Source organism: Spinacia oleracea, chromosome 1, assembly GCF_020520425.1.
Source record: "Spinacia oleracea cultivar Varoflay chromosome 1, BTI_SOV_V1, whole genome shotgun sequence".
NCBI classification, from domain to species: domain Eukaryota; kingdom Viridiplantae; phylum Streptophyta; class Magnoliopsida; order Caryophyllales; family Amaranthaceae; genus Spinacia; species Spinacia oleracea.
Window position 1 is genome coordinate 24428753 of NC_079487.1, and position 20071 is coordinate 24448823.

A 20071-nucleotide genomic window follows, 5' to 3' on the forward strand; every position below is an offset into this window, starting at 1 on the left:
ACCCGCTATGAAGAGAATGGAGGATGGTGTCTATAGCCATTTCCTGAGAAAATTGCTGATCCAGCCGACTCATATTCTCAATGAGTCCAATCATTTTGAGAACATGTGGACTTACGGGCTCGCCTTTCTTAAGCTTGGTCTCAAGAATTTGCCTATGAGTCTCGAATCTTTCGACTCGAGCCAGATCTTGGAACATGTTCTTCAACTCACTGATGATTGTGAAAGCATCTGAGTTGATGAACGTTTTCTGCAGATCCGCACTCATGGTGGCGAGCATTAGACATTTCACATCCTTGTTGGCATCAATCCAACGATTGAGGGCTGCCTGAGTGACCCCGTCGCCTGCAGCTTCGGGCATCGCCTCATCTAGGACATACTTCTTTTCTTCCTGCATAAGAACTATTTGCAAGTTCCTTTGCCAGTCAAGGAAGTTTTTCCCGTTCAACTTCTCCTTTTCGAGAATTGATCGAATGTTGAATGAATTGTTGTTTGCCATATTAAAAACTACAATTGAAAAGAATAAACAAATAAATAACCATTCACAGTTTCTCTTAATAAACTTAAATTCTAGCATACATGCATAATTCAATGTTTATTAAGCATTTTATTCAAATTATGTGTTCCGGCAGGTGTGAATAAAATGATTCCAAGATCCTAAAATCATTGAAGAACTAAGCACAGTTTGTCGACTTAATCCTAGAACATCTTAGGTAAGCAAAAGCCTTTTGCTAATAGTCTAGAAACTATTCTTGGTTGATAGGTACGTCTAAGAACTTATTAGGTAAACCTATCGAATTTGCCACGACATAAAAGGACTCCTTACTTATATCGTTGAGTTTCACCAAAACTAACATGTACTCACAATTATTTGTGTACCTTGCCCCTTTAGGACCAATAAGTAACACCTCGCTGAGCGAAAACTATTACTAGATTGATGTAAAGGATATCCAAGCAAGTGTATATTTTGGCATGACACCTTTTAACTCAATTTTTAAGTTTGGAACTTAAGGCTCTTACTATGTTGGTTAGATTTTAAGTGAACTAAAATCCTTAATCATGCAACATAATCAAGCTTTTGATCTCATGCATTTTAAGACATATTTAAAACAATAAATAACTTAAAACATGCATAAGATATTTGTGATCTAGTATGGCCCGACTTCATCTTGAAGCTTTGACTTCAAAGTCCGTCTTGAAAATCTCCGTGGGAGGCACCATTTTCTTCAAATAGGATAAGCTATAACTAATTACAACTATTTGATGGTTCGCAGACCATATTTGAATTGAAAAACAACTTTGGTACTTTAGACCAATTACATTCAAATTAATGGTACGCAGACCATATTTTCTATCCTATTTGGGCCATACTAGTCACTTCATAACCTGCAAAACAGTACATATACAATATATACCATTCACCCATCATTATCATGAATGGCCCACATAGCTGGTTAGTAAAACACATTATGCATCACGTAAACATTTGCAGCAATTAATCAAGGGCACCAATAATCTACCAATTATTCAGTCCTTATTAATTCTAATCAAGTTGTTTTAACCTTAAGGATTTGTAGACCTAATCAAGAGTTTATGACTAAAATACGCTCCCACTTAAACCAATAAATTTATATGCTTTACTAATTTTAAACATAAAAATGTATTTCTAGTCTAACCGGAAACATACAAATTTAATTAAAATTTAAAGCTCATATAAACTTATAATTGAATCCAAAAAGTTTAATTTAATTTCAGTCGTATTTAAATTAATTCATGATTTTAATTTTAGTAAAATAATTAGAATAAATAAAATTTATTATAATTACAATATTCAAAATTAAAATCCAAGAAAATAATTTAAATTATTAATTTTAAAATTAATTAAAATTACGTGAACTGGAATTTTCAAATTAAACATTCAAAACGATCTTTAATCGTAACGCAAACACCCTACGCGTTGCACGCTCATGGGCCGCACGCACACAGCCATTGCTGGCCATGTGCGCGCAGCCCATGCGCTCGTCGCATAGCTGCTGCATCCCCATCGCAAGCCTCCGCACGCATTGGTGCTCGCTGCGCGCGCCAGCGCTCATCGCACGCGAGCTATCGCTCGCAGTGCGCGCGCGACATCGCTCGCTGGGCGCGCGACATCGCTCGCTGGGCGCGCGAGCCATCGCTCGCTGGGCGCGCGACATCGCTCGCTGGGCGCGCGAGCAATGCTGGGCGCAGCGCTCGTGGCACGCGAGCTTGCGCTCGCTGCGCGCGAGGCTGCGCGCTCTTGTGCGAGGCAGCGCGCGTTGTGGCGCAGCTCGCTTGCTGCCCACACGCGACTGCCTTGGCTCGCCCTTCGCCCATGCCCATTCGTCCATTGCTCGTGGCACACGACACAAGGCAGGGCTGCTGCCTTGTGCTCGTGCACTACGCCCTTGCTCATTGCATTCGTGCCGCACGGGCGACGAGCTCCCTTGCTCGTCGTCGCATGCCCGCATTATACAACACCCCTTAAGGGTAACACGAAGCGTCCATTGCTTCGTGCGTGCAAGTTTTATGAACGAATCGCATAAAAATTTAAAATTTATATTTAAAATTAATGACAAATTAATAAATAATATTAATTTCATAATTTTAGGGCGAAAAATCGAAAATTTATTATCCAATTGATTTCCGATTGTTATGGATTCAAGTCTAGATCATAAAAATTTAAAATTTATCATAAATTTACAATTTTTATGGTGGTTTTTAATCATAGGTTTCTAATTAAATTACAATTAATTATGAAAATCAAATTAATTCTAAATTATTCTAATTTTCAACAAATTAATCATAATTACAAATTAGATTGCATAATTAACAAGACTAGGCATTCAAACTTGTTAAACATATGCAGTAGGTCAATAAAAAATTCAAGATTTATCAACAAGAATCGCAAATATTTAATTTAACATCTTAAATTTACGAAATTTTGCATTCGAAAAACTAAAACCTTCGAAAAGTCATAGTTAGGCTTCGAATTTGAGAATTCTGGGTTCGGCAGAAAAATACTAATTTTGTCAAAATTTTAGAATGCCTTTTACATGCGGAATTGACACAAAAATCACTCAATTCGGATGAGTAACGAAGAAACTGCCGAAAAACTGCGTACGTATAATTAAATAAACGCAATTTGCAATTAATTAACAATTACGAAAATTAATCACCCCTTTTAATTCTTGCAAATTTGTAATATTTAACCATGTTCATGCAATTTAGATTATGAAAATAATAAGGGGCTCGTGATACCACTGTTAGGTTATGATACATATGACAATTCATAAATCATGCGGAAAAACCATAAAGCCAGGAAAACATATTATTTACACATAATCATTTAGCATAGTTTAGATGCATACTCTTTGTTGCGTGCCTTCCCTAGCTGCGCCCGAACCGAACAAGAACAAGTCTTTAGGACTCCAAGTGTCGTCCCTCCGTAGATAGTCCACAGCACGTCCGGATCCGCCTTAAGATTGACCAACTAGAATCGCCCTTAAGGTACTATTATTTTTGGCACTTTATAGGCAAATGTGTGACTGAATTTTCTCTCAAAAACTCACTTTGAATACTTTGAAAAACTTGTTATAAATTGTGAGCCCTAGCCTCATATTTATAGGGGCATGGAAAGGGAATCGTAATCCTATTCAGATACAAATTAATTAAACCTAGAATCCTACAAGAACTCTAATTTAATTAATTTATCAAATAGAATTAGGAATTTAATCATTACCCGAACTCTGCACGTTTTAGGAAATGTGCACGAACACAAACACTTACACACGCACACACGGCAGCCACGATGGGCCGCCCATGCGTGCGCGCGAGCAGCAGCCCACGCAGCGCCCGCGCGCGCTGCGCGCTGCTCGTGCTGTGCGCGCTGTGCGCGCTGCGCAGCCTGCTGGGCCTGGCCTTGCGCTGGGCCTGGCGTGGCTGTTTGTGCGGCGCGCCTGGCTTGCTGGGCGATGGCCTGGCTTCGTGCTGGGCCTCGTCCGGCAGGCCTCGTCCGATGCTTATTCGTACGATGCGCTTCCGATTAAATTTTCCGATTCCGGAATTCATTTCCGATACGAACAATATTTAATATTTCCGATTCCGGAATTAATTTCCGTTTCGAACAAATATTTAATATTTCCGTTTCCGGAATTATTTTCCGATTCCGGTAATATTTCCGATTCCGACAATATTTCCGTTTCCGGCAATATTTCCGATTCTGGCAATATTTCCATTTCCGATAATATTTTCCGATACGTACCATGTTTCCGTTTCCGGCAACATCTACGACTTGGATAATATTTATATTTCCGATACGATCCATATTTCCGTTTCCGGCAATATCATCGTTTCCGGAGTATTCATTTCTTGCCTGTGACGATCTTAGCTCCCACTGAAACCAAGATCCGTCGGTTCCGAATATTCATAGATGGAGTATTTAATGCCATTAAATACTTGATCCGTTTACGTACTATTTGTGTGACCCTACGGGTTCAGTCAAGAGTAAGCTGTGGATTAATATCATTAATTCCACTTGAACTGAAGCGGCCTCTAGCTAGGCATTCAGCTCACTTGATCTCACTGAATTATTAACTTGTTAATTAATACTGAACCGCATTTATTAGACTTAACATAGAATGCATACTTGGACCAAGGGCATTATTTCCTTCAGTTTAGTCAATGGATCTGATATGTTGTCATCAGTTCCAATCTTGCTTATCTCGACTTCTTTTCTTTCAACGAACTCTCGTAGAAGGTGAAATCTACGAAGTACATGCTTGACTCTTTGGTGGTGTCTAGGCTCCTTTGCCTGTGCAATAGCTCCGTTATTATCACAATACAGGGCTATTGGTCCTTTAATGGAGGGGACTACACCAAGTTCACCTATGAACTTTCTTCGCCATATAGCTTCCTTTGCTGCTTCATGTGCAGCAATGTACTCCGCTTCAGTTGTAGAATCCGCAATGGTGCTTTCCTTAGCACTTTTCCAGCTTACTGCACCTCCGTTGAGGCAGAAGACAAACCCAGACTGTGATCTGAAATAATCTTTGTCGGTTTGGAAACTTGCGTCCGTATAGCCTTTAACAATTAATTCATCATCTCCACCATAGACTAGGAAGTCATCTTTGTGCCTTTTCAGGTACTTCAGAATATTCTTGGCAGCAGTCCAATGTGCCTCTCCTGGGTCTGACTGGTATCTGCTCGTAGCACTGAGTGCGTACGCAACATCCGGGCGTGTACATATCATAGCATACATTATTGAACCAATCAATGATGCATACGGAATCCCATTCATTCGTCTACGCTCATCAAGTGTTTTTGGGCACTAAGTCTTGCTTAGAGTCATTCCATGAGACATGGGTAGGTAGCCTCGCTTGGAGTCTGCCATCTTGAACCTATCAAGCACCTTATTGATATAAGTGCTTTGACTAAGTCCAATCATCCTTTTAGATCTATCTCTGTAAATCTTGATGCCCAATATGTACTGTGCTTCTGCTAGATCCTTCATCGAAAAACATTTCCCAAGCCAAATTTTGACAGAGTTCAACATAGGAATGCCATTTCCGATAAGTAATATGTCGTCGACATATAATACTAGAAAAGCAATTTTGCTCCCACTGACCTTCTTGTATACACAAGATTCGTCTGTGTTTTTGATGAAACCAAAGTCACTGACTGCTTCATCAAAACGTATATTCCAGCTCCTGGATGCTTGCTTCAATCCGTAGATTGAATACTTTAGCTTGCATACCTTTTTAGCATTCTTTGGATCCTCAAAACCCTCAGGCTGTGTCATAAACACAGTTTCTGTTAAAACGCCGTTTAAGAAAGAGGTTTTGACATCCATTTTCCATATTTCGTAATCGTAATATGCAGCAATTGCTAACATTATCCGAATAGACTTTAGCATTGCAACTGGTGAAAAGGTTTCATCGTAATCCACACCTTGGACTTGCCTGTAACCTTTTGCAACCAATCTAGCTTTGAAAACTTCAAGTTTCCCATCCTTGTCCTTTTTCAGTTTGAAAACCCATTTGCTTCCAATGGCTTGGTAGCCATCTGGCAAATGGACCAAATCCCATACTTGGTTTTCAGACATGGAGTCTAATTCAGATTGCATGGCTTCTTGCCATTGCTTGGAGCTAGGGCTCGTCATAGCTTGTTTGTTAGTCGCAGGTTCATCAATTTCAAGTAATATAACGTCATAGCTCTCGTTCGTCAAAATACCTAGGTACCTTTCCGGTTGAGATCTATATCTCTGCGATCTACGCGGGGTTACATTTCTAGATTGACCATGATTCTCACCAGAAACTTCTAAAGATCTCTGAGTTTGATCCTGAATGTCATCTTGAACATTCTCTAGAGTTTGTTGTTCGACTCGAATTTCTTCGAGGTCTACTTTTCTCCCACTTGTCATTTTGGAAATGTGATCCTTTTCCAAAAAGATACCATCTCGAGCAACAAACACCTTGTATTCAGATGTATTGTAGAAGTAATACCCCTTTGTTTCCTTTGGATAGCCCACAAGGATACATTTGTCAGATTTTGGATGAAGTTTGTCTGAAATTAATCGTTTGACGTATACTTCACATCCCCAAATCTTAAGAAAAGACACTTTTGGAGGCTTTCCAAACCATAACTCATATGGAGTCTTTTCAACAGCTTTAGACGGAGCTCTATTTATAGTGAGTGCGGTTGTATTTAGTGCATGTCCCCAAAATTCTATTGGAAGTTCGGCCTGACCCATCATTGATCTAACCATGCCTAGCAAGGTTCTGTTCCTCCGTTCCAACACACCGTTCCATTGTGGTGTTCCAGGGGAGTCAATTCTGATAGAATTCCATATTCTTTCAGATGGTCATCAAATTCATAGCTCAGATATTCGCCGCCTCTATTAGACCGCATTGCCTTAATCTTCTTGCCTAATTAATTCTCTACTTTACTCTGAAATTCCTTGAATTTGTCAAAGGATTCAGACTTATGCTTCATTAGGTAGACATAGCCATATCTACTGAAGTCATCAGTGAAAGTGATAAAGTAGCTGAAACCACCCCTAGAATTTGTACTCATTGGTCCACATACATCTGTATGGATTAAACCCAATAGTTCAGTTGCTCTTTCTCCAACTTTAGAGAAAGGTTGGTTTGTCATTTTGCCAAGTAAACATGATTGGCACTTACCATAATCCTCTAAGTCAAATGGTTCTAGAATTCCTTCGTTTTGAAGTCTTTCCATGTGTTTCAAGTTAATATGGCCTAATCGACAATGCCACAGATAGGTGAGATCTGAATCATCCTTTTTGGCCTTTTTGGTATTTATGTTATAAATTTGTTTGTCGTGATCTAATAAATAAAGTCCATTGACTAATCTAACAGATCCATAAAACATCTCTTTAAAATAAAACGAACAACTATTGTCTTTTAATAAAAAGGAAAATCCCTTAGCATCTAAGCAAGAAACAGAAATGATGTTTTTAGTAAGACTTGGAACATGGAAACACTCTTCCAGTTCCAAAACTAGCCCTGAGGGCAACGACAAATAATACGTTCCTACAGCTAATGCAGCAATCCGTGCTCCATTTCCCACTCGTAGGTCGACTTCACCCTTGCTTAACTTTCTACTTCTTCTTAGTCCATGTTAATTGGAATATAAGTGTGAGCCACAACTAGTATCTAATACCCAAGAAGTTGAATTAACAAGTGTGCAGTCTATAACGAAAATACCTGAAGATGGAACGACTGTTCCGTTCTTCTGATCTTCCTTTAGCTTCAAGAAATCTCTCTTCCAATGCCCCTTCTTCTTGCAGTAGAAGCATTCGGATTCAGAAGTGGGTTGACTGACCTTCCTCTTTTCAGATTTGGCGCCAGTTTTCTTAGTTGGGCTGGCCTTGTTGCCACCTTTCTTAGCATTCCTCTTCTTTCCAGATTTCTTGAACTTGCCCCCACGCACCATAAGCACATCTTGCTTATCACTTTTGAGCGTCTTTTCAGCGGTCTTCAGCATACCGTGAAGCTCAGTGAGCGTTTTGTCCAGACTATTCATACTGTAGTTCAGTTTGAACTGATCATACCCGTTATGAAGAGAATGGAGGATGGTGTCTACAGCCATTTCCTGAGAGAATTGCTGATCCAGCCGACTCATATTCTCAATGAGTCCAATCATTTTGAGAACATGTGGACTTACGGGCTCGCCTTTCTTAAGCTTGGTCTCAAGAATTTGCCTATGAGTCTAGAATCTTTCGACCCCAGCCAGATCTTGGACATGTTCTTTAACTCACTGATGATCGTGAAAGCATCTGAGTTGATGAACGTTTTTTGTAGATCTGCACTCATGGTTGCAAGCATTAGACATTTCACATCCTTGTTGGCATCAATCCAACGATTGAGGGCTGCCTGAGTGACCCCTTCGCCTGCGGCTTCGGGAATCGCCTCTTCCGGGACATACTCCTTTTCTTCCTGCATAAGAACTATTTGCAAGTTCCTTTGCCAGTCAAGGAAGTTTTTCCCGCTCAACTTCTCCTTTTCGAGAATTGATCGAATGTTGAATGAATTGTTGTTTGCCATAATAAAAACTACAATTGAAAAAGAATAAACAAATAAATAATCATTCACAGTTTCTCTTAATAAACTTAAATTCTAGCATACATGCATAATTCAATGTTCATTAAGCATTTTATTCAAGTTATGTGTTCCGGCAGGTGTGAATAAAATGATTCCAAGATCCTAAAAACCATTGAAGAATTCAGCACATTATGTATTTAGACTCAATTCTAAAATCTTTTAGGTAAGCAAAAGCCTTTTGCTAATAGTCTAGAAACTACTCTTGGTTGATAGGTACGTCTAAGAATTTATTAGGTAAACCTATCGATTTTGCCACGACATAAAAGGACTCCTTACTTATATCATTGAGTTTCACCAAAAATAACATGTACTCACAATTATTTGTGTACCTTACCCCTTTAGTATCGATAAGTAACACCTCGCTATGGCGGAAAACTATTACTAAGACCGATGAAAAAAGGATATCCAAGTAAGTGTTATTTTGGCATGGCACCTTTTAACTCAATTTTTAAGTTTGGAACTTAAGGCTCTTACTATGTTGGTTAGATTTTAAGTGAACTAAAATCCTTAATCATGCAACATAATCAAGCTTTGATCTCATGCATATTTAAGACATATTTAAAAGCAATAAATAACTTAAAGCATGCATAAGATAAATGTGATCTAGTATGGCCCGACTTCATCTTGAAGCTTCAACTTCAAAGTCCGTCTTGAAAATCTCCGTGGGAGGCGCCATTTTCTTCAAATAGGATAAGCTATAATTAAACTAATTACAACTATTTGATGGTACGCAGACCATATTTGAATTGAAAAACAAATTTGGTGCTTAGACCAATTACATTCAAATTAATGGTACGCAAACCATATTTTCTATCCTATTTGAGCCATACTTCATAACCTGCAAAATAGTACATATACAATATATACCATTCACTCATTCATTATCATGAATGACCCACATAGTTGGTTAGTAAAACATGTTATGCATCATATAAATATTTGCAGCAATTAATCAAGGGCACCAATAATCTACCAATTATTCAGTCCTTATTAATTCTAATCAAGTTTAACCTTAAAGGATTTGTAGACCTAATCAAGAGTTTATGACTAAAATTTCTCCCACTTGAACCAATAAATTCATATGCTTTACTAATTTTAAACATAAAAATGTATTTCTAGTCTAACCGGAAACATACAAATTTAATTAAAATTTAAAGCTCATATAAATTTATAACTGAATCCACTTATTTAATTTATTTTTCAGTTGAATTTAAATTAATTCAAGGTTTTTAATTTTAGTAAAATAATTAGAATAAATTAAAATTTATAATAATTATAATATTCAAAATTAAAATCCAAGAAAACAATTTAAATTATTAAATTTAAAATTAATTAAAATTACTCGAACTGAAAATCTCAAATTAAAATTTAAAACGATTTAATCGTAACACAAGGTACGCACATCACCACGCAACGCACAACCATAGGCCACACGCACACGCAGCCATCGCTGGCCACGATGCGCGCAGCCTCTGTGCTGTGTCGCGTCTGCTGCTGCTCACCCTCGCAAGGCACAGCTCGCTGCGTGTGCCAGCGCTCGCTGCGCGAGGCAGTGCGCGCTGTGGCGCAGCTCGCTTGCTGCCCATACGCGACTGCTCGCTTGCCTTGCCCCTCGCCCTCGCCCATCGCATAGCACACACGACCAACTCCTTTGCTTCGCGCGCGCGCCACGTTATGTTGCTCGCTGCATTCGTACCGCACGGGGCACGAGCTCCCTTGCTCTCGTCGTCGTGTGCCCGCACTATACAACACCCCTTAAGGGTAACACGTAGCTTCCATTGCTTTGTGCGTGCAACATTCATGAGCGTTTTCATAAAATTTAAAATTTTTAATTTAAAATTAATGACGAATTAATAAAACATATTAATTTCATAATTTTAGGGCGAAAAATCGAAAATTTATTAATCTATAATTTCCGATTAACATGGATTCAAATCTAGGTCATAAAAATTAAAAACTTAACAATTTTTATGGTGGATTTTAATCATTGGTACCTAATTAAATTATTAATTAATTCTGAAAAACAAATCAATTCTAAATTATTCGAATTTCAACAAATTAATCATAATTACAAATTAGGTTGTATAATTAACAAGTCTAGGCATTCATAATTGTTAAACATATACAGTAGGTCAATCAAAAACTCAAGATTTATCAACAAGAATCGCAAATACTTAATTTAACATCTTAAATTTACAAACTTTTGCGTTCGAAAAACTAAAACCTCCGAAAAGTCATAGTTAGGCTTCGACTTTGGGAATTCTGGGTTCGGCAGAAAATTCTTATTTTTGTCAAAATTTTAGAATGCCTGTTACATGCGGAATTGACACAAAAATCACTCGATTTGGATGAGTAACGAAGAAACTTCCGTAAAACTGCGTACATAAAATTAAATAAACGCAATTTGCAATTAATTAACAATCACGAAAATTAATCACCCCTTTTAATTCTTTGCAAATTTGTAAAATTTAACCATGTTCATGCAATTTAGATTATGAAAATAATAAGAGGCTCGTGATACCACTGTTAGGTTATGATACATATGAATAAACATAAATCATGCGGAAAAACCATAAAGCCAGGAAACATATTATTTACACAGAATCATTTAGCATAATTCAAATGCATACACTTTGTAGCGTGCCCTCCCTAGCTGCGCCCGAACCGAATAAGAACAAGTCTTTAGGACTCCAAGTTTCGTCCCTCCGTAGATAGTCCACAGTACGTCCGGATCCGCCTTAAGCTTGACCAACTAGAATCGCCCTTAAGGTTACTAGGATTTTCGGCTATTTGGGTTGCAAATGTTTGGCTGATTTTTGCTTAAAAATCTTACCTTTTAATACTTCAATATCTTCTGTTAAATATGTGAGCCTAGGCCCTTATTTATAGAGTTTATGGAAAGAAGTTATAATCCTACTAGGATATGGATTTATTAATTAGAATCCTAATAGAACTCTAAATAATAAATTTAATCTTTTAGGATTAGGATTTAATCAATGCACGAATTCCGATAGGATTAGGATTCGTTACGAACACGAGTGTGGCACGACCACGAGGAACGCACGCACCCGCGAAGGCCTTGCGGCCCACACGAGCAGGTGCTGCCTCGCAGCCCACGAGCATAAGCCCGCGCGCGCCTTTGGCCTTGCGCTGGGCCTGGCGAGGCTGTGGCAGCTCCGTGTTTGGGCGCTTGGCTTGCTGGGCGCGGGCCTGGCTTCGTGCTGGGCCTTCGTCTAGCAAGCCTCGTCCGATGCTAATTCGTACGATGCGCTTCCGATTAAATTCCCGATTCCGGAATTTATTTCCGATACGAACAATATTTAATATTTCCGATTCCGGAATTAATTTCCGTTTCGAACAAATATTTAATATTTCCGTTTCCGGAATTATTTTCCGATTCCGATAATATTTTCGATTCTGACAATATTTCCGTTTCCATTAATATCTTCAGATACGTACCATGTTTCCGTTTCCGGCAACATCTACGACTTGGATAATATTTATATTTCCGATACGATCCATATTTCCGTTTCCGGTAATATCATCGTTTCCGGAGTATTCATTTGCTTGCCTTTGACGATCTTAGCTCCCACTGAAACCAAGATCCGTCGATTCCGAATATCCATAGATAGAGTATTTAATGCCATTAAATACTTGATACGTTTACGTACTAGTTGTGTGACCCTACGGGTTCAGTGAAGAGTATGCTGTGGATTAATATCATTAATTCCACTTGAACTGAAGTGGCCTCTAGCTAGGCATTCAGCTCACTTGATCTCACTTAATTATTAACTTGTTAATTAATACTGAACCGCATTTATTAGACTTAACATTATATGCATACTTGGACCAAGGGCATTATTTCCTTCAGCATATATATAGGTGGAGGCCAGCAACGGTGGAAGACGGTTGAAGGGTGCTGGGGTGGTGGTGCAATGGAGGGGGAGGAGGAGGTAGGGGTTAGCAATAGTATACATGAAAATAAGATTTTTTTAGTTTTATTGTATTGTAAAGGATTTTCTCCTTTCGAGGTCATTGGAGGCTTATATTGTACAAGATTGAGGTAAGTCTGTAAGCTTAACCAACCAGTTGGGGAAGGAGAGAGGGTAGATCAACAAATTAGAGCATTTGCAGGTTCTACCAAGCACTTAAGAGATGGTGCCTTTTTAATTTCCTGTTATTACTTTAAGAGTTTAAGGGAGTCACAAGTTACTATGGAGTATCTTACAACTGACACTGCTCAACAATAGCTGAGACTATTGACTGCTAGAACAGTTATTACTAGTCTTATATGCACGCGATGCGTGCGAGATAATATTAGAACTTTAAATTCTTTTATTACAACTAATGATCAAAAATAATATGCCACAAAATTTGTTCACAAAGTTCATCTAAAGAAAAATTATACATAATCCCTATTTAAATAGCAACTCACAAAAGAAAATTATACATCATCCCTATTTAAATAGCAACCGACAAAAGTGATATCATTAGGTTTCTGTTTGCTAATTGCATATGGCTTAAATATATCGAGAGCCTCACTCGTGTACCCAATTTGAGCATAAGAAGATATCATTGCAGTCCGAGCAATAAGACCCTTTGGATGAAGGTGGTCAAATAGTAGCCGAGATGGGTCCGCTTCACCAAACTTTGCATACATTTGCAAAGAGCTGTCCCAACAGAAACAGATACTGCGTTAACATCCACATTTCCACAACATACAACAGTAATACTTATAGTTCAATTTGCTTTCCCTAAAAAAAAACATTTCAGTTTGCTAAACTGTTACCTGTGCAAGAATAAGCCCCGAGACTCGAACAGGTTAGGACTGAGGTCACAGGAAATGCATCATACGTACATGATTTACCACTTTGAGGCGAGTGACCACAATCATTTGATAATAATTGTGTCCTTTCTCACTTACTAATAAGCGTGCTGAGTCTTGAACTGTTATTCGGATTTTAAGTTGAGAAGCTCACTAATGGTATCAGTTAGCAGTCATAACAGACCTGCTGCAAGGCGGACATTGAAAGAAACATGTCCTGCAGTTTATCACAAATTCACATTAGCTTATTCTTCATCTATGGGAATGAAATCAGGAGGGAGATTAGACAACTGATGTAAAATCTGATTTAAAAGATCCAGACGATCCCCAAGACATCAGAACATCAAACACATTCACGTAGAATTCACGAAGGGAAATTGATAGGTCGACCTAAGAATCCTAATCACATTCTCATCACTAACCAAAACTTGCCTCTGAGTTTGAATTATAAGATTCAAGCAAATGCATAAGAATGCAGGACACGCTGATATAACGCTAGATATATCAAACCCAGAAAGTCTTATGCCCTAAAGAAGCTCAATTTGGGTTTTAGGGTTTTATCGACATTCGACAATAGAAGTTTGCATTCAATTTGGATGACCCTTCTAATATGGGATTCATCAAGTCCAATTAAGCTTCTGACTTCATTATCACATTAAAATAGAGAAAACAAAAACCAAGAAATTAAAATTGAAGCACAAAAGTATGAATTTACAGGGCGGAGTAAAAGAAGAATACCACTTCACCAGCAGAAAAGCTCTTTATCTGAACGGTCGAATGAAACACCTGAAACATCAAAATTGAGAGAAAGAGTCTTCTCTGAGTTTACACATTGATTCTGCATCATTCAAGCACGGAAAAAGCTTATATATCTTGAAATGAAGAACGAAATTCACATAAGAACAAAATAGCGTCGAGCCATCTAATGAGTGATGCACATTTAAGAGTGTATCTCAGGGGTATTTTTAGGCAGTTTGGAGAAGACAGGGGTGTACTTCTCATCCAACAGTACAAATTTCCTTAATTTGGCAGGATTCTGAAACCTTGCAATATTTGTTGTCACAATAAAACGGAACTGGATTTGGACTTAGCACGGACTTCGTTGTAATCAAAAGCTTTGGGCTACCAATCAAGGAAAGAAACAACAACCAACAAAGAAGGGTGCACAGACCGCACCTAACAAAAACAAAACAATGTAGGAAAAACAAAACAACCTAGCAACAGTAATGCTAAGACAGCAGTAGATCACAACAGCTTCTGCTGGGAAAAACAGAAGAAAAACAACACTTATTTCTATAGAAGAAAAATGGAACACTTACAACGCGGAGTTCCTCATTCAGAATAGAGACAGGATCGGAACCGGGTTGACTCAGAAAATACTCAACATCAAGTTTCCGATAGTTCCTGGCAGTGTAGAATTCTGGATTATAATTCTGGAGTTCCAGGCAGTGTAGTTTCTCAAGCAGCTTTGCGCTGATTTCTACAGCTTCTTTGTCGTAACTGAAACCCAGATTTAAAAAAGATATATACATTAGATATCATAATTGCGTGTGTGAAAGAGAGGGAGACACACAGAGAAAGAAAAATACTTTAGATTGTAATGATAGTTGATAAACTGGGATTGAATAGTGCGTAACTGAGCATAATAAACCCCCCACAAAACAAACAGAATAATAGTTTACAAAGTCAAATGGAGCTATCTGCTTCATCAGAAGCTCAGACCAATCAAATTAGCACATCAAAAATGATAAATAAAAAACACTGAACCATTTAATTCAACAAAATCACCTCAAAAAATATATAATATCCCAAACTAATTAAGTTTCCTTAACCTCAAATCAACACAAATAAAGGATCAAACTATCCTTCGTTCACAGAATTCACAATTTAGCAAACTTATATGAGCAACTTAGTAATATAAAACATGTGTTTAAATATTAGGATAACATGTTATCAAGTTGCTCAATTTTGAATTATTTCTCAAATTGCTCAATTATAACTACAGTGAAAATTCAGCAATTTATTTCACCATGTTATATACTACCATCATTTCATCCTAAATAATTCCATCCTAATTTAACGCACAATTTTAAACCAAAATGCAAGATGGGGCAAGTGGATTGACATACAATTTGATTTCGTCAATTGCTCTCCTTCTACGTGCTTGTCTTATACTGGAAAATGAAACCAAATTGCTCAATTTAATTCAGAAAATGTAGCCGAAAAATTAACGAAATTGGAGCAATTACAGCTATTGAAATTGTTAATATATTGAAATTAACGAACGGTTACCTGAATAGAAGGAGAGACAAAAAGTAGATCTCGAAGAAGAGAGGGAGCAAGACGAAGCAACAATCAAAATGACGACTTTTGCAGAATATCGACTGCATCATCAAACCCATAAAATGGGGTAAATGGAGATCTTTCCCCTTCCCATTTTCTATTTCTCAATGTTTCAACCTATATGAATGGAAAATCAACAAACAACAATCAACAAACAACAATCAACAAACAACAACAATTAATTGAAAGATCTAATTAAGAAAGTTATTCAAAGTGAAAAAAGATCTCGGCTGCTCACCATTTCCGGCAGAGATTGATTGGAGACGATGGAAGGCCGACGGTGGGAAGCTATTGATGATGGGGCGATTGGGCGAGGAACGACGGCGAGGAAGTGAAACCTAGGAACTCTAACCCTAGAATTCTAGAAACGAAAGCGAGAGGAGAGACAAAAGTGAGAGAGGAGAGACAAAAGTGAGGGGCTCAGCAAGCAAGCACCCGAAAATAACGAAAGGGGGTATGTTGGTCATTTCGCTTGGGGACACGAAAAGTTAATTTACTATAAAGCCCTCAGGAGCTGGCTTATATAATAGAGATCTTCTCAAGAGTGAAGCAATTTACAACTATGCCCGTAACCTAGGGAGAAACCTAAAGGCTAAACCCTCCATTACCATATCATCTACATCCAGTCTGTTGAAGTTTATACGTTAAGCATGTGCTCAGTACTCAGTAGTTAGCATAAGCTTCTTGTCTGTTTTTTTAAAGCCACTTGGATGGTCTTCTCTAGTTGCTCATTTATCTTTGCCACTTTCCAGATACATTTTTTTATCAAAGATGTTTAACAGACAAATTCAAGACATAAATACACGACTAGTAGGAAAAGAAACCCAAATTATTGTTCATTGCTGTGCTGATAGACTTTCATGTTCCAATTTTTTCTTCTATAAGCTCATAATCAGTTTCAGTTTGTAGGGTATGGGAAACACTGGTGCTTTCTGGTTGTCAGGCAGTGTGGTGGTAGCTGGGTTTCTTTCTGGTGTTTTATTCTAGTCTATTGTTTTTCTGTTGGTGTGTCTTATGGTGTATTCTAGTCTGTTCAGGTTTTTTTTTTTCTGGCCCGTTGGGGTGTTTTTGGCCTCTCTGTCTTTAGGTGTCCAGGAAGGTTCTTTGTCAGGTGTTTCTGGTTTACAGGAGTGTCTCAGCAGTCAGCTCTGGTTGGTTTACAGTGGTCTGCTTCTGGTCTACTGTGTTTTGTCGTTGCTTTGCATGGTTCTTTCAGTTCCATTGTGAAAGAGTGTCTCAGCTCTAGTGTGCAGGGTGGTTTATTATTACTGAATATGTTTAGTCTCTTTATGATGGCTGCATTTATTTTCTATTTTTTCTTTGACCTTTCTACTTATGTAGTTATGCTTATCACTTGCCCAAATGAACAAATGTTTGATACAGTTAGTGTATGTGTATTTTGTAGTTGCCTTTGACTTGCCAAGATTTTCTGATTATAGGATTGGAATTGTTTTATGAGAGATGTACACATCAACTACAGTATCACGGTGTTGGCAAATACTTACAGGAGAATATTATGGATCATATTTTTTTCTGGTAAGTGGATGTTTACGTGTCTTTTAAGATAAAATGTTTGAACTTAATTGTGTTGTAGAAATTAATATTGAATTCATAGAGAGACTTCAATCATCTCTATTTATACAATCGATGAGAGTAATCATAATTACATATACAATCTATTAGTACTTCTTTTACAAATGTTTATGGAGAATACTTCTTCATTTTGGTGAACTTTAAATTACCCTAGCTTGATTGCAGAAATGATTGCAACAGTTTTGGTGTCTACACTTTCAAGTTTTGGTTTGTTCTGCTGGAGTTGTTTGTCCCGGTTGTCTGTCTGCATTGTGTTTTCCGTTAGCAGATTCTGATCTGGTGTAGCATTTCTCGCAAGGGTGGCTTCTGGTTGCTGGAATGTCCAGGCAGTATTGCAACAAGTTTTTTTTTTCTGGACTGAGGGGTTTTCATAGTCTTAAAAGTGTTGAAAAATAATAATACTAAACTGCTTAAGTAGTAATAATGCATAGATGTATGAAATAGAAGTATGGAATGGAAATAATTGTGAGAGTTTGGTACAAGATAAATAAAACAAAACAAAAAGAAAATTGCATAACTGAACCCAAAACATTGCATAAATAGGAAGGTTTTGTTTCCAATGCAGTGAACGCCAATTTGGATGCTTTTCGAAGACTGGATCCGAACTCCTGACATTCAAAATATTTTTTGGGGGAGCTGGTATGCTGAATAACATCATGTATTGAACTACTGTCTGACCGTGGAGTAGAGGCCCCATTCCCTTCCCCTCACATCCTTCCCTGCTTGGAATATGTTGAAGATTACTGCAGATACAATTCTTTGGTGTATTTTGCAGTATTCTTTAGACTGCAAGAGTGCAGGACTGACACCCGAATTTTTTCAGGTGTGTATTTTGTCAGAGAACTCAGAGGCAATGAGACATATGGTGTAAATCTTAGCTGGTGATAAATTTTAACTAGGGTATAGTACTTAAACAACCAAGTTTGATTGTTCTTGCTAGTTTTCCTTGTATACTGAAATATCTGATAGGGAGAGTTGATAGCAGAGTTAAGTGGTGGGACTATATGACCATAAATACATACCAAAATCAAAAATGGTGGTTACAGCTAGGGACGGAGGGAGATTTGGACAAGTTTTTGTTTCTGGTTGAACATGCTTTTGTATATTATGTTAAGTTATCGCCTTTTTTTTTGCAGAGCCTTTACAAACTGGCCACAAAGCCAAAACAGCCAAAACAACCACCAAAACTCCTACTTACAACTTAACTCAATCAACATATTACTAAGATCAGCAGGAGTGGGCCTGCTAAAATGTAAGAGTTGGAAAACCTTCTGCCACAAGTGATAAGATATAGAGAATTCAAAGAACATTCCACAGTTTCACCAGCTGATCCACACAGAAGGCAAGAGTCAACAACTTGTTATCACCTTTTGTTAATTGTTCACAAGTTGTTTTCTATTGTTGTACTGCCTGCCACTTCATAACAGTCGGACAACGAATATGTAACCTTAGCAGAGAGTTCCAGAAATCATTGATTAGTTATCTGAAACCTCTTGTGCTGTTGGTATAGTGCTGCTAGTACTTGAGTGCAGAAGTTAGTTCAAAGAATGTTTCTTTAGAGCATGGAATTGTTAGACCACCCATAAAATGATGAAACCCGAACTCTAGTTCGGCACGGTGTAGCATGCATCGGAATGCAGGGTAGCTTAAGTATGAAAGAGGCATAACATGACTCTTCTTATTAGCCTGACAAGAATAAATGCTTATATATTTGCTCATCTATTTGCTAGTAGCTTTTCATATTCTGATCTGCTGCTTGCTGTTTAGTTTTGTAAGGCTCTGATATGCTGCTTGTTGTTCAGTTCTGAAAGGCTCTAATCTTCTGCTTGCTATTCAGTTCTATAAGGCTTTGATTCTGATCTGCTGCTTGTTCAGTTCAGTTCTAGTTGGCAGATTTGTTTTGTTCAGGTAGGGGGGGTGGTTAGGTTTATGCCCTTCAATTCATGTGCAATTGTGCTGCGTGTTTGTGTTTCTTCCCGTGCAGCCGTTGTGTAGTTTTCATTTGTTGTTTTGCAAAATTGATCATATTATTTCATTTGAATTACATGCATTAATTTTCCTATTATATTGACTGTTTTTTTTTAACAGGTTGGTAGATAGAAGGAGAATGGTAGATAAAAGGATGGCAAGAAGGGCATAGATTGAATTTTTTGGACTGATTTTTGGCAAATAAATTAAATACTAGATAGCTTTTAGATTGCTTGAACCATTAGTTTTTCGAGATTCATTAGTTTTCTAATTGATGTATTTATAAATTAACACTTGTTTTTGTTATTAGAATGATTGTTATGGATATTTTATTTTAATAATAAGTAGAACTTTATTTCAAATAAATGTTTTCTATTTGTAGTAGTTGGATATTTTGGTATAATATTTTCATTTTAACGAGCTACTAAATAAACGCGTATGAAACTGTTGCTATAAGCTCACATTAAAATGTCGCAATAGATGTATCAAGAAACGTTGTTAAAGACTCACATAAAAGTGTCGCAATAGTGTAGCAAGAAACGTTGCTATAGACTCATGTAAAAGTGTCGCAATAGCGGCATCAAGAAATGTCGCTATAGACTTCAAATGTGTTGCAATATTAGAGCAATAAACGTTGCTATAGACTATTGATAGTGCTGCTTTAGATAATAAAAGTGTTAGCCTAGGCAATAAAACTGTTGTT

General features: G+C 37.7%; 2 long non-coding RNA genes across 3 annotated transcripts in view; one reads left to right on the plus strand and one right to left on the minus strand.

Annotated features, from left to right (window-relative positions):
* Positions 1 to 19734, plus strand: part of LOC110800325 (uncharacterized) — a 28216-nt gene extending 8482 nt beyond the window's left edge. The window contains exons 2-3 of the long non-coding RNA XR_002536600.2: positions 17247 to 17343; positions 19489 to 19734. This is a non-coding gene — a long non-coding RNA (uncharacterized lncRNA). The remainder of the gene's footprint in view (positions 1 to 17246; positions 17344 to 19488) is intronic.
* Positions 11006 to 15636, minus strand: LOC130466307 (uncharacterized). 2 transcript variants are annotated; one of them, XR_008926397.1, is made up of 5 exons: positions 15594 to 15636; positions 14784 to 14964; positions 14203 to 14250; positions 13429 to 13681; positions 11006 to 13309 (listed from the first exon to the last, which is right to left on the minus strand). It is a non-coding gene; the product is annotated as an uncharacterized lncRNA (long non-coding RNA). The 2 variants fall into 2 exon arrangements; XR_008926396.1 differs by lacking the exon at positions 15594 to 15636 and having other exon boundaries at positions 14784 to 15034.
* Positions 19735 to 20071: the final 337 nt, after the last annotated feature.